This window comes from Schistocerca nitens, chromosome 2 (genome assembly GCF_023898315.1).
Source record: "Schistocerca nitens isolate TAMUIC-IGC-003100 chromosome 2, iqSchNite1.1, whole genome shotgun sequence".
NCBI classification, from domain to species: Eukaryota; Metazoa; Arthropoda; class Insecta; order Orthoptera; family Acrididae; genus Schistocerca; species Schistocerca nitens.
In genome coordinates this window covers 150,258,384-150,276,364 of record NC_064615.1, presented here as the reverse complement: position 1 = coordinate 150,276,364, position 17,981 = coordinate 150,258,384, and the positions used below count along the sequence as shown (strand labels likewise).

General features: G+C 41.5%; 1 protein-coding gene across 3 annotated transcripts in view; it reads left to right on the top strand.

Annotated features, from left to right (window-relative positions):
* Positions 1-17,981, top strand: part of LOC126235847 (arginyl-tRNA--protein transferase 1) — a 179,354-nt gene that overhangs the window by 12,044 nt on the left and 149,329 nt on the right. The window lies entirely within an intron of this gene.

Sequence of the window (17,981 nt, the reverse complement as noted above, 5' to 3'; positions counted from 1 at the left end):
TGAAACTAACTGCAGAGAGGACAGAATAAGTAAAGCTCATCAACATCTCTCTGGAAGTAGAGAGAGAACTAATCAGGACGTGAAACAGAAATCAACAGCATTTGACAAACTCACAGGCAGTGTTAACAAAACAATAGAAGCGCATGCATAGACCAAATACTGTCTGTCATTTGGACTGGAAACAAGATGCCAGATTGTCTTAAAGCAACTGTACAAAGTCAGAAGGTAACAAACAGGAAAGTCATTACAGTGTTGCTTCAAGAAGACACTGTCACTTTACTTTCATAAATGAAATTCATTGAGTAAGATCCCAAGTGATTAAACAATTTGAGTTGCTAGATCTTATTTTGAACAAGGCAGGTAATGGAAATATTTAAATTATGGTTTCTACTTCTTCTTCTTCTTTGTTTTTCTGAACAGGTCCATTAACAAGCATGTTTAAGCCACTAAGAGAGCTTTATGCTTTCTCCAATAGTCATTTCTGTTCTCTCGTCTGCTGCACATTTTCTTAATTTGATGTATGTCTTCATGCACTTCCGTAATTGGATTTACATTTCTATTTTTCAAAATGCTGTATACTTTTGTCATTCTGTGAGGACTTAATTTCTGCATATGGCCCCCCCCCCCCCCCCCCCCCAAAAAAAAGGTCTTATTTTCCTAATTTCAGATTTTATTTTTTCTGTGTGATTGTATACTTCTGTGTTCATTCATAATGTTTCTACTGTTGTTCTATTTTCTAATATTTTCTTCACAATCTTGCCTTAGTTTTTCCTGACTTTTGCATTTGCTTTTAATACAGCATCATTAAATTATTGTCACTGTCTTCAAATGTGCTAGAAAAGATAACATAAATTGGCTAGGGAAAACATAATAGAAAATGGCTTAATAGAATGGTTTGGAGTAATTTAATCTATCCAGAAAGAAATTTTTTTGGTTCTTACCTCATTTCATCATGGCTGTGCAGAAAATAATGAAGACCTATGAATGAGATTGAGAATGGTTAGACCTCTTATGTGAATTTACTGATGATGCCATTATGTTAAAGAAAATAGAGGAGACAGTACAGAAGAAGCCTCAAATGTTGAAAATTTTTATCTAAAAACCAGTGCATTTAACAGTATTAATGGCACTTAGAGAGGAGGTGGAGGAGGAGGATGGGGAGGAGTTTCAAACTTAATTCTGGAAGGAACAAGGCTTGAATCAGTTTCAAAGAATCTTTGGAGTTTCACATCAAATGACAACAATGTAAAGCCTAAGTTCTCAGTAGAATATACATACTTTCTGCTTATCCTTGCTTGTGGATTTAAAATATAGGAAAAAATAAAGTTATAACAGCAGAAATAAAGTTCATCAGAAGCAAGATCTGATGGGTGTAAAATATAATATAGACAATGAAAATGTAAAGTACATGGAATAGAGTCATTTTACAGGTACAGCTCCAGTGACAGGACCAGAATTATCACAAAGAACACAAGTGCAGAAGGACCCTACTTTTATATAGATGTAGTTTTAAAAAAAGCCCAAGATAAGAAGACATTGGCTAGAATCTTAAAAACAGATGTTTTATTATAAATCTCGTGTTACCATTTGTATTTTTAAAACTGTGTGTGATTATTACTATAGAAATTTAAAAACAGAATATCTTGTGTGCACTGCGCAGTAGTTGAGTACGTACTCCTTTCAGTAACCTCTCTACAATACAAAACTAAGAGGGAGGTGTTATCCAGTGTGGTTTGGCCATTTTATTTCCCTAGGTAAATACCCCCTTCTTCTGTCTCTCCACACTTAGTCTCTTCCGGATTCTTTGTCTCTAATGTTGGTGGATGACATACAGATAGTTGAACTTGTTTTTCATTTACTCCAAGAAGGTGGTTTCTCTTCCCAGATCTAATATTTTAAACAGCTTTTGGGGCAAGGTAGGGTGATTAGGGTTGGAGTGCTCTTACTGCATATTCTACCCAGGAGGTCCTTGACCCTACCTCCTCCACCGCACGTCCTGGCCGTCCCCTACTAATCTGTTGTACTTTTAGATGCAGCTAGCCTCTCCTCCTATGTACTCATTCCCTGTTTTAGGATAACACTCTGATGTAAGAGAGATCTTAAGAATTCCTTATCCTTGATACAAGCTGATGTAGAAATCTATTGCTCTCATTATATCTCTCAACTTACTTTATTATTGTCTGCCCTATTGGTGTTCATTACATTGTTAGCCTTTTCCCTTTCACTGTTGTGGTTATCCTCGCCACCTGTCTTGAAAGAATTGTGTGCATAACAGTCCAACCCATATGCTTTTATATCTCATGCAATTATTTCTCATAGCTGGAATGCATATTGCTTTCATTGCCTCTGTTTTACCACTTCTACATATTATTACAGTTTGATCAAATTTCTAGCAGATGTCACTAACTTCAGGTGAACAAGGCACTGCTGACCTTACTGTTTCTTCCCTTAAACCCAATCAGTCAGTTATCAGCTTCTATCATAAAGCCTTGCCACACACTCACAGTTCTTGCAAAAACACTGTTGCAGCCCTGTCGCAAAAGCAAATTATGTCATTTAAATTGGCTTGCATGCTCTTGATAATACGGGAACAGCTAAATTAAGAAATTGAATAAAATGTACATTAGACCAAAGATTGTACCCAACATGCCAGAATGTGAGTCACAAAAAGTTGTTGCTCTGTTATACTCTGATGATGATTATATGAAGACTGTAGGAAGGATCAACTCAGGTTTGCTAAGTCTTGGTCATTACACTCTAAAATGTCAAAATCTCCAAATAACACCCACAAGGCTGCATAAAACACAATATTTATCTAATGGTCAACAATGTCAATACTATGTTGATTATGATGATCTACAGTGTGAGCTGCAGCAAATAATGAAAGTTTCTTTAAATTCTGAGGCTTGTAAACGTTGGCAGCCCTACAGCCAAGTGACTAGAGCAAGTTTTGGTGTTCTCGTAAAGATAAGTCATTTTAGATTATAAAAATATTCAGTTTAGTACTGTTACATGGTAAATAGGTGTATCAGTGTGCGTTTTAAGCGTACCTTTAAAGGTTTCATTTTTCTTTACATAATATAGCAGAAAACGTGAAAAGATCATACAGTTGGGTTACAGTCGTATTTTCTGTTTGCGTTTTGCCGCAGCAAATCTATAGAATTTCATTTAATTGTTCTTTTCTCTCTCCAACAATTTAACAGTAGTGTACCTCTTCCTTATTTAACTCACATTTCCAGAAAGTAGCGTAAAGTTTAAGTTGTTGTTTCAGAAACTTTGCACTCTTGTTTTTGTTCACATACAGTTGCTTATAGGCCAAATTTGTGGAATCATATTTTTGTGTTTATCTGTAATTTAACTGACTTATTCTTAATAAACTATTACATTTATAATGAGTGAAAAGTGCGAGACTTCCCATAGAATTGTTAGGTCGGGGCTTTGGTGTAATGGGTGCTATAGTTTTTTCCATGTGGGTGACATGGGAATAGGGGAAGTAAATGAGACTCATCGGTGGTTTTGTAGGATACGTAGTAGAGATTGGAAGATACTAGAACAGGAGGGGAAAATTGCCGCCCTTCAGGCTGAGTTAGACAAGGCCAGGGGAGATCTTGACAGGTTAAGGAGGGAGAAGTGTAAAGAGAGGTGGGAATTGGCAACAGGCAACAGGAGGAACAAGCCTAGAACTTTGTCTGACAGCTTTGTGGTGAGTGTGGAGAATAGATTTGACCTGTTGCCTCAGTTATTAGAAGCTGGTGAGCCTCAAGCAGTTGCAGGTGTAGACAGGGCACAACAAACTTTCAGCAGCAAATTGAAAAATAAGAATGTAAGGAAATCAGTAAAGAAAAAGAAAGTAAGTATTGTTGTTAGGTAGCTCCCATGGAAGATGTGTTGGCCAACTTCTGCAGGATGAACTAGGATCAGAATACCAGGTCACCAATTTTTTTAAAACTAGATGCTGGTCTTGAGCAAGTGACAGAGGATTTAGGATCACTTTGCAAAGATTTCATTAAGGAAGACACCGTCGTTATAATGGGTGTGCCAGGTAATAGTATTGACAGAGATCCTGGGCACAGTATAGCATGTGACCTGGAAAAGATTGCATCAGCATCGAAGCATACTAGTGTTGAGTTTGTATCTCTTCTTGGGCACCATGACCGACCTCATTTGAACTCTTCTGTCAAGAGAGTTAATTTGGAGTTGGAACAGCTGCTTATGTATGGTGCAGGGTCACACATTGGTGTGTTTCCTGTTGATTCTCTCAATAGGTGGGATTATACTAGGCATGGCCTTCACGTCATCAGGAAAGGGAAGGCTAAACTGGCTGGGAAAATAGCAGGAAAGTTAAAGGGGGGAGGCACTGTAGTCAGTGATAAAATACCAGTGGTTATAGGCTTCAGAAAAGACCCTTTTTTAGGGCAGGGAGGACAGAAAGAAACCAAGTTTTAAGAGAGTTTAGGATTGAGACAAACCTTCAATTTGGGAAAGAAACCATAAAACATAATTCTAGCTTGTTACATCAGCATAAACAGCTATTGGTTAAGAATTTTCAACAATCAGCAGAAATTTCAGCTCTACCCAATTTTAACTCAGTCAGTGTGAAATGTCAACTATCTTTATTGCATCAGAATATTCAAGGACTGAGAAATAAAATTAATGAATTAATTATCTGCATAGATGAATTAGAATCCTCAAACCCAGCTGACATAATCTGCCCATCTGAAGTTCATGTGACCACTGGTATAGAACTTTTTAAGTGTTACAGGATTTAGGTTAGCATCTCACTTTTGTAGAGCAGAAATGGAGAAAGGAGGAGTTGCCACATTCATCAGGAACTGTCATAAATTTAAGAGCATAGACATTCATAGATTTTGCCTAGAACCATATATGGAAGCATGTGTAACAGAAGTAGAATTTCACAAAAAATCCTTCATAATATTAAGTGTATACAAGCACCTGCAGGTAACTTTAATCTGTTCATAAACCACCTTGAAGCTGTACTGACCCATTTAACAACCAAAAACAAAGAAATAGTTGTTGCTGGTGACTTCAGTGTAGATTTCCTTAAAGACTCTCCCATAAGAACTTATTTGAGTTAGTAGCACTATCATTCAACTTAATTCCCACTGTAAAGTTCCCCACTGGAGTAGCCAAGTGTTCACAAACAGCCATTGATAATATCTTTATAGAAAAGTCCAATGCACAACACTATATTACAAAACCAATAGTCAATGGCATCTCAACCATGACATACAGTTCCTTCTGTTAAATGTTAATACTGAACAGGATATAAAATCTGTTAAATCTGAGCTCAAGAGGGTAATCAATAAGCCAAGCATTGATTATTTTAAGACACTCCTTGGAGACATTCACTGGAGTGATGTTTACAGTGGTCATGGCATGAATGAAAAATATAATACTTTTGCTAATAAAGTCCTTACCTTATCTGAACACTGTTTTCCCCCCAAAAAACCAAGGGTAGAGCAAAGTCCACAAAGAAGCCATGGATTAATCAAGGAATAGAGGTATCTTGTAAAATAAAAAGAAAACTGTATCTGTCAATCCGAAACAGTTCTGATGTTGATGCTATAGCACATTACAAGAAATACTCCGTTAAAGACTGTAATTCTTACATCAAAGCAAATATATTACAAGGAAAAGGTAGTCATATCAGATGACAAAATAAAGACAATATGGTATATAGTGAAGGAGGAGACCAGTAGAACCAGACATGAAGAGGGACAAATAGTGTTAAGACTAAATGATACATTGGCTACAGATGTGTGTAGTGTTGCAGAACTTTTTAACAAACATTTTATAACTGTTACTAAAGAGATGGGGTTCAGGTTCTGTAGATGCTGCTATGGAATACCTGAGACCAGACATTTCAAGTAACTTCCATAACATGAATTTGACCCTCACTACCCCATCAGAAGCAATGTCCATCATAAAATCTTTAAAATCAAAAACATCCAGGGGGTATGATGAAATATCAACAAAGTTAATTACAGAATGTGATTCTGAGTTAAGTAACATATTAAGATATCTGTGTAACCAGTCGTTTATGAGTGGAATATTTCCTGAATGGTTGAAATATGCTGAAGTTAAGCCACTGTTTAAGAAGGGAGATAAAGAAATAGCATCAAATTTCCATCCAGTTTCCCTTTTGCCAGCATTCTCAAAAATTTTAGAAAAGGTAATGTACAATCAGCTTTATAACCATCTTATCACAAATAACATACTGTCAAAGATGCAGGTCAGATTTCTAAAGGGTTCTGATATTGAGAAGGCTATCTACACTTACAGTGAAAATGTACTTAATTCATTAGACAAAAAATTGCAGGCAACTGGTATATTTTGTGATCTATCAAAGACATTTGAGTGCGTAAATCACAATATCCTTTTAAGTAAATTACAATATTATGGTATAACAAGAAATGCTGCAAAATGGTTCAAGTCTTATATCTCTGGCAGGAAACAAAGGGTGTTATTAGGAAAGAGACATGTATCAAGCCATCAGGCATTATCCATCTGGGAACTAATTACATGTGGGGTCCCACAAGGTTCCATTTTAGGGCCCTTACTTTTTCTTGTGTATATCAATGATCTTTCATCAGTAACATTACCAGATGCCAAGTTTGTTTTGTTTGCCGATGACACAAACATGGCAATAAATAGCAAATCAAGTGTAGTCTTAGAAAAATCACCTATTAAAATATTTGTGGACATTAATCACTGGCTCCTAGCCAATTCATTGTCACTAAACTTTGAAAAAACACACTAAATGCAGTGCAGAACTTGTAAGGGGTGTCCCATGAGTATATGCCTGACATAGGATGACAAGCAGATAGAAGAAGTGGATGGTGCTAAATTTTTGGGATTACAGCTTGATAGTAAATTCAACTGGGAGGAGCACACCACAGAACTGCTGAAGCATCTTAACAAATCTCTATTTGCAATGCGAATTGTGTCAGACATAGGGGATATAAAAATGAAAAAGCTGGCATACTATGCTTACTTTCATTCCATAATGTCATATGGGATTATTTTTTGGTGTAACTCATCAAACCAGGCTAAAGTTTTCTGGGCACAAACACGTGCAATAAGAGTTATATGTGGTGGGAACTCAAGAACATCCTGCAGAAGCCTGTTTAGGGAGCTAGGGATACTAACTACTGCTTCCCAATATATTTATTCTTTAATGAAATTTGTCACTAAAAATATATCACTTTTTCAAACCAACAGCTCAAGTCATGGAATCAATACTAGCAATAAGAATAATCTTCACAAGGATTTAAAGTCACTTACTCTTGTACAAAAAGGTGTGCGTTATTCAGGAACACACAATCTTATCTCACGAAATAAGCATCAAACGAAAAAACTACAAAGAACGAAACTTGTCTAGCTTGAAGGGGGAAACCAGATGGCACTATGGTTGGCCTGCTAGATGGTGCTGCCATAGGTCAAACAGATATCATCTGCGTTTTTTTAAATAGGAACCCCAATTTTTTATTCATGTAGTACGTAAAGAAATATGAATGTTTTAGTTGGACCACTTTTTTCGCTTTGTGATAGATGGCACTGTTTTAGTCACAAACATAAGGCTCACAATTTTAGATGAACAGTCGGTAAAAGGTAGGTTTTTAAAATTAAAATACAGAACGTAGGTAGGTTTGAACATTTTATTTCGGCTGTTCCAATGTGATACATGTACCTTTGTGAACTTATCATTTCTGAGAAAGCATGCTGTTACAGTGTGATTGCCTGTAAATACCATATTAATGCAATAAATGCTCAAAATTATGTCCGTCAACCTCAATGCATTTGGGAATACGTGTAACGACATTCCTCTCAACAGCGAGTAGTTCGCCTTCCGTAATGTTCGCACATGCATTGACAATGTGCTGACGCATGTTATCAGGCGTTGTCGGTGGATCACGATAGCAAATATCCTTCAACTTTCCCCACAGAAAGAAATCCGGGGACATCAGATCCGGTGAACATGCGGGCCATGGTATGGTGCTTCAACGACCAGTCCACCTGTCATGAAATATGCTATTCAGTACCGCTTCAACCGCACTCGAGCTATGTGCTGGACATCCATCATGTTGGAAGTACATCGCCATTCTGTCATACAGTGAAGCATTTTGTAGTAACATCGGTAGAATATTACTTAGGAAATCATCATACATTGTACCATTTAGATTGCCATCGATAAAATGGGGCCAATTATCCTTCCTCCCATAATGCCGCACCATACATTAACCCACCAATGTCGCTGATGTTCCACTTGTCACAGCCATCGTGGATTTTCTGTTGCCCAATAGCGCATATTATGCCAGTTTACGTTACCGCTGTTGGTGAATGACACTTCGTCGCTTAATAGACGCGTACAAAAAATCTGTCATTGTCCCGTAATTTCTCTTGTGCCCAGTGGCAGAACTGCACACGACATTCAAAGCCATCGTCATGCAATTCCTGGTGCATAGAAATATGGTACGGGTGCAATCGATGTTGATGTAACATTCTCAACACCGACGTTTTTGAAATTCCCGATTCACGCACAATTTGTCTGCTACTGATGTGCGGATTAGCCATGACAGCAGCTAAAACACCTACTTGGGGATGATCATTTGTTGCAAGTCATGGTTGATGTTTCACATGTGGCTGAACACTTCCTGTTTCCTTAAATAACGTAACTATCTGGCGAACGGTCCAGACACTTGGATGATGTCATCCAGGATACCGAGCAGCATACATAACACACGCCCATTGGGCATTTTGATCACAATAGCCATACATCAACACGATATTGACCTTTTCCTCAATTGGTAAATGGTCCATTTTAACACGGGTAATGTATCACGAAGCAAATACCGTCAGCACTGGCAGAATATTACGTGATACCACAACTTATTCATTTGTGACTATTACAGCACCATATATCACAAAGCGAAAAAAGTGGTATTACTAAAAAATTCATATTTCTTTACGTACTACACGAATATGTAATAAAAAATGGGGGTTCCTATTTTAAAAAATGCAGTTAATATCCGTTTGACTTATGGCAGTGCCATCTAGCTGGCCAACCATAGTGCCATCTGGTTTCCCCCTTCAAGCTAGACGAGTTTCGTTCTTTGTAGTTTTTTCGTTTGTTGCTTATTTCATGAGATATTTGGCCTGGTCACTATCAATGGACCACCCTGTACATACCGAGCGAGGTGGCGCAGTGGTTAGACACTGGACTCGCATTCGGGAGGACGACGGTTCAATCCCGCGTCCGGCCATCCTGATTTAGGTTTTCCGTGATTTCCCTAAATCGCTCCAGGCAAATGCCGGGATGGTTCCTTTCAAAGGGCATGGCCGACTTCCTTCCCTGTCCTTCCCTAATCCGATGAGACCGATGACCTCGCTGTCTGGTCTCCTTCCCCAACACAACCAACCAACCAACCAACCCTGTACATATATATTTGTTGTACATAAGTATTGTTGTAGTTCTATTATATGTTTATTACCTTATAAATAAATAAAAACATTTTTTTTTTTAATTTTAAATTCAGTGCATTAATGCGATCATAGTAAATGAGTGTTTGTAAAATGATTCTTTCATATAGTGTTCATTAAAAAAAAATTACGATCATTCCGCTTGGGACCTGTGGTAGGTACATTAGTTATTTGTTTCAGTTGTAAATATGTGTCATGTATTATTGTTTTTCTGACATGTTCTACATCCTGGAGGACCTCCTCACTATGGATCAATTGGAATGAAAATAAATCTAATCTAATAGACTTGTAAATGTTAACACTTGCTCCAGAAATTTGACTGATACCACAAGTGGCTTTTGAATTTTTAGTACCAATTAGAATGTTAAAAAGAAGCTACGAAACTTAAACAGTGTGTGATTAAGCTAATCCGTTATAGATATTTATGAACACTTGACTGTTTATTCAACATAAATACATTTGTACAGTATGTGGTTTATGTTTGTAATGCCTAACAAGAAGGGGAAAATCCTTTCTGGTGACTTAAAAAGCAGGACTTTAAACCTCTTCGAAGATAATGAATGTAGCCAAAATAAAAATGTGTCAGGTCGACGGTTATGTTTAAAAGCAGTAGAACCTTTAGAAAAATTTGTACTTAATAATCAGAGTAGATAATGTGACTCCTATAAAGCATTTTTGTGTTTCTTATGCAAACTACACTTGTTTAGTTGATGGTTTGCACAGTTTGACAGCAGTTTGAAAATCTACAAATCACACAAGAACCAGAATTCTGGCCTGAAAATATAAAAGTACGTCGATTTCGTTTCCCAAGATGATCAATGGAAGAGGGAGCAGAGCTCAACTAAACTAAGAAGAAAACCAGAAGAGCAAGAAATAAAAGCAGTCTTGTGAAATACAGAGGGAATAAAAAGTGCTCTTAACCTAACACCAACAGACATTCTGCAAAACTCGGATCTTGCAATTCTAACAGAAACCTTTCTGATAGACAACTGGCAACATAAAGATTTCTACAACTGTCACCTAATGGCAAAGAAGGGAGAAAGAGGACAACCCATGTGAGGAATATCTATCCTACTGAAACCCTAGATGACACCCATAAAAAAATCATAAAACAAGAAAATAGTGTGCTAGTAGAAGCAGCAAACATAAATATAATTGCAGCTTATTTTAAACCGCACACAAATGCTGTAGAAATGATTGACGAAATAGTCACACTCATCAAACAATGCGACAGCAAACCCACCATTATTGCAGGCGATCTCAACTGCAGAATAGACACGGGGAACTATAAAACAAGACTAGTCATTGACATCCTAGAAGAAGATGGTTTCACCCTACTGAACGATAGACAGCTATCTACATATATATGCCACAATGGGAAAAGCACCATTGATATCGCATTAACAAGAGGAGAAATAAAAGGAAGTATTCAACCAATATGGCATGACTCCATCACTCCTATATGAAAGCACATGTAAAAGAAGTAATAAAAGCACTGAAGAACAAGAAAGCAGCAGGACCCTATAATATATATAATGAATATATAAAAGATGCAAAAGAGGCCCTCTAAGATGTATGGATCAAACTATTCAACAAATGCCTGGAACTTGGAAGAATTCTGGCCCAATAGAGACACTTGACAATAAAATTTTCTACAAAGGTAGAGGAGACCCAACAGACCCAAACAAGTACAGAGGCATAGCCCTGGAAAATACTCAGTTCAAGATGTTTTCAAAGATAACTACGTAAAAAGTCAAAGCCTGTGTGGACAGTCATCTCCCAGAACGACAAATGGGCTTCAGATCTGGAAGATCAACACTTACAGCAGTCAGGCTTCTTCTAAACAACATCTGTTGTGACTTGTCAAGACAGCCAAGCCACTATGAGGTAGCCGAAAGGCACGCGTTTAAGCTTACGCAGGCTGGCGTGAGGTCTGGAACAGTTAAAGGAGTTGAGTCTAGTAATAAAAGTACGTAGCTTCTGGAATACTTAATTTTAATCCATAATTGGTGAACATCGGTCTGACGGTACATGCATCACAAGATAAATAGCAAATGATAATGGCGCCTTGCTAGGTCGTAGCAAATGACGTAGCTGAAGGCTATGCTAACTATCGTCTCGGCAAATGAGAGCGTAATTTGTCAGTGAACCATCGCTAGCAAAGTCGGCTGTACAACTGGGCGAGTGCTAGGACATCTCTCTAGACCTGCCGTGTGGTGGCGCTCGGTCTGCAATCACTGAAAGTGGCGACACCCGGGTCCGACGTACACTAGCGGACCACGGCCGATTTAAAGGCTACCACCTAGCAAGTGTGGTGTCTGGCGGTGACACCACATTCCTCCCCCGCAAATCGGCGGACGGTTGTGGCATAAGGCTTCCGCCCGTCGTGGGGAGGACCCCATGTTGACGTATGCAACGAGGTGGGGAGCCTAACAACAGGCGAGGCTGTGCCGCCCGCACCCTGCCATTCGGACCGAGGGGAGCTAGGAAACGCCTGAAAACCAGTTCCAGGGTGCACGCCAACATGCGGTGTATACGCCCATAGAGAGACAGGAGGGGCCGAAGGGTCGACCTCCATCGGGTCGGGGCACCCGACGGGCGAAGACGACATATGGTCCGGAGCGGGCAAGAGTTCCATGTCGGAGGACAACTGGTTACGGGAAGCGATCGGCGGCGCATGATCCAGGGAGGCACCCGACTGTTGCAGCGACGCGTCCACTGCAGGCGTCGCCGGTGGGAGAACAGGCGGTGGCGCGTCGCCATGGGGCAAAATGGAAGGCAGCGTCGGTAACACCTGGGGATGAGGCGAGCCAGTAGATGGGTCCCCAGGGCGCTGACCGGACGGCACCGTCGCTGAAAGCAGACGGGGAGCGGCAGAACCCGTGCAACGACAGAGGCGCAGCTGATTGAGATGCCGACGCACCTCACCAGAGGCCCCCAAAACCAGATACATAGCGCGGCCGAGGCAGCGAAGAATGCGCCCTGTGAGCTAACGCCGTGAACCTCGATAGTTGCGATAGTAGACAACATCGCCTGGAGCAAAAGCTGGTGTCTGCCGTCGCACAGGAACCTGATGCAGCGGATGTAGCAAAGACATCAAGGTTCGATGAGGGCGACCGTGAAGCAACTCAGCCGGCGAGCGACCATCTCAAGGCTGAGAGCGATACGAGGACAAAAAGAGCAATAACGCATCCTCCCGAGAATGTGACTCTTTCAACTTCAACATCTGTGACTTGAAAGTCCTGACCAATCATTCAGCGGCACCGTTTGACTGTGGCGAAAACGGCGCGGACGTCAGATGTTGAATACCATTGGCCTTGCAGAAGGACTGAAATTCTGCGAACATGAATTGTGGGCCATTGTCGGAAACAATAGTCTGCGGAAGACCTTCAATGCAAAAGATAGCGAATAACGCTTGGATGGTGGCAGATGACGTCGTGGAAGACATCTGGACAACAAAAGGAGAATTACTGAAGGAATCGATAACAACCAACCATCGCGCATCCAGAACAGATCAGCAAAATCGATGTGTAAGTGTTGCCAAGGGGAAGTGGCTTTTGGCCATGCAAAGAATTTCCGTGGTGGTGCGGATTGTTGTTCGGCACGCGCAATGCAAGAAGAGCACATATGCGTAATCGCAGCATCGATTCCGAACCAAGTACAGTGCTGACGAGCAAGTTGTTTCGTTCGTACTATACCCCAATGTCCTTGGTGGAGAAGCCGTAAGACAGAGGACGGTAACGAACGTGGGACCACGACCCTGGACTGATCATTATCAGAACGCAACAGCAAAACACCACGTCGTACAAAAAGTCTCTCCTTGCGAGCAAAAAATCGGCGAACCAACGGATCCTCGATCTGTGACTGACAAGGGCCACTGCGTAACAACAAAACGCAGAACGGTAGCAAGGACAGGGTCTACAGCTGTGGCTGTAGCTACACGACAAAAATCAATCGGAAACGATTCGACTACGTCATCGGTTTCCACTTCAATGAACATGCAAGCAAGTTCGGAGGAATTGAATGCTCTATCCTCAACAACAGGCAAACGGGACAATGCATCGGCGTTTCCGTGCTGAGCAGTGGACCGATACAAGATATCTTAGCGGTACTGCAAGAGGAAAATAGACCAGCGAATGAATTTCTGCGCTGTACGTGGAGGTACAGGCTTGTTCAGATGAAAAAGCGATGTCAAAGGTTTGTGGTCTGTGATGATGGTAAAGTGACGACCATACAAGAAATCATGAAACTTAGTAACACCAAATCTGTGAATAATTTCTTTGTGCAGACGAGAGCAATTTGGATGCAAAGGCAATAGGGCGATCGTGCGAACCATCTTTGTGCGCAAGCACAGCACCGATCCCGAAATCCGATGCATCCACCATCAACAAAAGGGGCTTCCGGGAATCGAATGGCGTAAGACAAGTATTGGAAAGCAACGCCGATTTCAACTGGCGAAAGGCGCGTTCGCATTCCGTCGTCCAGACGAATGGAACACCTTTACGGCGTAAGCGATGAAGCGGAGCTGAAATGGAAGAGGCGTAGCGCACATATTTATGGTAGTAATTGATTTTTCCCAGCACACTCTGTAGCTGCTTCAAATTCTGCGGCGAAGGCAAGTCCTGTATGGCACGGAGGTGCTCTGGACTGGGATGTATGCCTTGGGCATTGAGTACGTGGCCCAGGTAGGGTAAGTCACGAGCAAAAAACACACATTTGTCCTTCCGCAAGCAAAGACCATTTTGTCGCAAGACCTGAAATAATGTTCTGAGATTGGCTAAATGTTCTTCTTCCGTCTTTCCGGATATCACAGTATCGTCCAGATAGTTTGCTGCAGTAGGGACCGACGCACAAACAGATTGTAGATATTGCTGAAACAATGCAGGGGCGGATGCACACCCGAATGGCAGTCGTTTGAATCGATACAAACCAAGATGCGTGTTAACCACCAAGACGCGCTGGGATTCTTCGTCCACCAGTATTTGCAAGTACGCATCTGCTAGGTCCAACTTCGAAAAATATTTACCCGGGCACAGATTGTCAAAAAGATCTTCCGGGCGAGGTAAAGGAAAAGTTGCAGTCACTAGTTGGGGATTCACTGTTGCCTAGAAGTCCACACAAAGTCTCAATTTTCCGGAAGGCTTTTGCAAAATTACTAAGGGTGACGCCCAGAGAGAAGCCTGGACACGTTCAATTACACTTTGTGATTCCAAATCGTGTAATGTTCTTGCGACCTCATCATGCAATGCGTGGGGAACATTGCGCACCCTGAAAAATTTCGGTTGCGCGTTGACTTTCAGTTCCAAATGTGCTTCATAGTTCTTAGCGCAACCGAGGCCCGGTGCAAAAATGTCTGCAAGTTCTTCACATAGACGAGAAACACTGGCTGAAGGCACAGTCTGGTTCACTGATAGGACCTGATCGACTATAGACAAGTTAAACAACTGAAATAAATCTAAACCAAACAAGTTCACTGCAGAAGAAGAACAAAGGACGTACAATGACACAAGTTTTGTTTGTCCTTTGTATGTTGCAAGAAGGCTGCACTGTCCTAACACAGGGATCGCTTGTCCTGAATAACTACTTAACTTAACATTTGAGGCACGCAACGGAGGTGTGCCCAGCTGTTTGTACGTGTCCTGATTGATCAGTGAAACTGCAGCTCCGGTATCGAGCCGGAACGGTATCACTTTGCCGTTAATGTCCAAATCTACAAAAAGTTTATTGTCCTGCTGACGACAAGAGCGACTGTCTCGTGCAATGTGAACTGACACTGGGACATAATCACTTGCGACTTGACGTGATTTCCGGCGACGTCGACGCACACTATTTGTGGGATGAACACAGTCACTGTTAGAGAGAGTGGCACTGGGCGGAGTGGCATGAACTACATGAATTTCCATAGGCGAAGTATCGCAAGCCTGAATATCCTTGGTTCGATTCCGATTCCGGCGCGAAGCAAAGGGCCTGGAATGGTTTTGAGCGTCCAATCGGAGCTTTTTCTGGCAAACACTTTGAACATGTCCTTTTTTATTACAGAAAAAGCAAACAGCCTGGCGTGATGGGCAATTCTCACGCGAATGTCTAGTAGCACACCGCGGTCATGATTTCACTGCATTTGCTTGCTGGCGCGGGACACGTGGCTGAGAGCTAGGCGGCTTTGGCGCGGCCAGGCGCGAGGACTGATTACTGTTCCGTGCAGCTCGCCCGGCGGGCCGGTTAACCTGACACACGGGTGGCGAAGTTGCAAATGATTCCTGAGCAAAGTCAAGTGTGTCCTGCCGATCCAATATGTTCATCACTTGTTGAAGGGAGGGGTTGACTAGTTTCAAAATCTATTCCCGTATACGAACATCAGAAACGTTCTGTGCAATTGCATCACGTACCATAGTATCTGAATAAGGGAGTCCACATTCACACTCAAAAGCACAATCCCTAGTAAGGCCTTGCAAAGTTGCAACCCACTCCCGATTAGCCTGTCCTGCTGTACGTTTCATACGAAAGAAGGTATACCTTTTTGCAACTACATTGACTGATTCTTTGAAATATGCATCTAATGCAGACAAAATTTCGTCGTAGGACAGAGTTGCTACGTCGCGTCGGGGAAATAATTTCACTATTACACGGTACGTTTGGACGCCTACGGCGGAAAGGAGAAAAGGCTGCCGCTCATTACCTCGAATTCTGTAGGCGGCGAGATGGAATCCAAATTGGCGTGACCACTCCATCCAGCTTTCCAGTGCCGCATCAAAAGGACGAAAAGGTGGTGCAACTGCGTGTTGTGGCTGCGTGAGCAGTGGAGCGGCGGCCGCCCTATCGTTTTGCATTGCACGTTGACCCTGGATGAGCTGTCCAAGGGCATCCAGTAGGGCCTGCGTCTGCTGATTCTGTAAGCAATAAAATTCGGACAGTACATCTGGAGATGGTGGCGAAGCCATGACAAGTAAATCAGGGTATCAATACGAACGTAAAATCCTCGTCGTCAAACTGTTGTGACTTGGCAAGACAGCCAAGCCACTATGAGGTAGCCGAAAGGCACGCGTTTAAGCTCACGCAGGCTGGCGTGAGGTCTGGAACAGTTAAAGGAGTTGAGTCTAGTAAAAAAAGTACGTAGCTTCTGGAATACTTTACTTTAATCCATAATTGGTGAACATCGGTCTGACGGTACATGCATCACAAGATAAATAGCAAATGATAATGGCGCCTTGCTAGGTCGTAGCAAATGACGTAGCTGAAGGCTATGCTAACTATCGTCTTGGCAAATGAGAGCGTAATTTGTCAGTGAACCATCACTAGCAAAGTCGGCTGTACAACTGGGTGAGTGCTAGGACGTCTCTCTAGACCTGCCGTGTGGCGGCGCTCGGTCTGCAATCACTGAAAGTGGCGACACGCGGGTCTGACGTATACTAGCGGACCGCAGTCGATTTAAAGGCCACCACCTAGCAAGTGTGGTGTCTGGCGGTGACACCACAACATCGACAAAGCGCTACAAAAGAAACAAATGTTCTACACAGTGTTCATAGACTTTACCAAAGCCTTTGACCTACTGGAAAGAGAGCTCATAGTCTGAAAACTGGGAAACACAATGGGAGAAGATAGTGTATGGGCAAGAATAATCAAGTCAATCTTCGAATACAACTTAATCACCATATCAGACAACCTCTCTTTTTCGAACCTCATTCTGCAATCGAACGGAGTCTTACAGGGTGACCCAATAAGCCCTTTGCTGTACATTCTTGCCACTGAAGAAGTACTGCAAATTGGAAAAAATGAAGAAGATGTACAGGTATATGTATATGCTGACGACATAACCATAGGTTCAACAGATTTACAGAAGCTGCAGAAAATCATTGTGAAAATAGACAAATGGTGCAGTAAACACAAACTACACATAAATATAACAAAGGCAGAAATGGTGATTTTTCAGAAAAGGAGGCAAAACACCCAAGAATGCAAAATCAACATCAGAGGACAAAAAATAAAAATCTGATGAGACTTTAAATACCTAGGGGTGACATTGCAACCAACAGCCAAATGCTTCACAAAACATACAACGGAACGTGCAGCCCAAGCAATAACAGCAATACAGGATGTCAAAAACATCCGCCTACTCAGTCTAGAAAAGGCCATGAAATTATTCAACGCAAAAATCTTGCCAATTGTGGCCTATGGGATGGAGGTTATATGGGACCACCTGACAGAAAAAAAAATCTAGAAACACTAGAAAAGGTAAAATCGACTTATCTACAAAGAGCACTAGGTCTCTCAAGGCAACAAGATCTAGACTAGTGTACCTGCTAGCGAGAGAGACATTCCTAATTAAAGACATCAAACTTCGATATATGATGCCACACACCAGGGCTTCCAGAAATCAACTGAAGATCATGGAGGACAAACGAGAAAAAATATGGCTGGAGTTCTATGGCACTGAAGCAATGATGAACCACTCATGGATAGCACCAAACTTCGAACTGCGACAT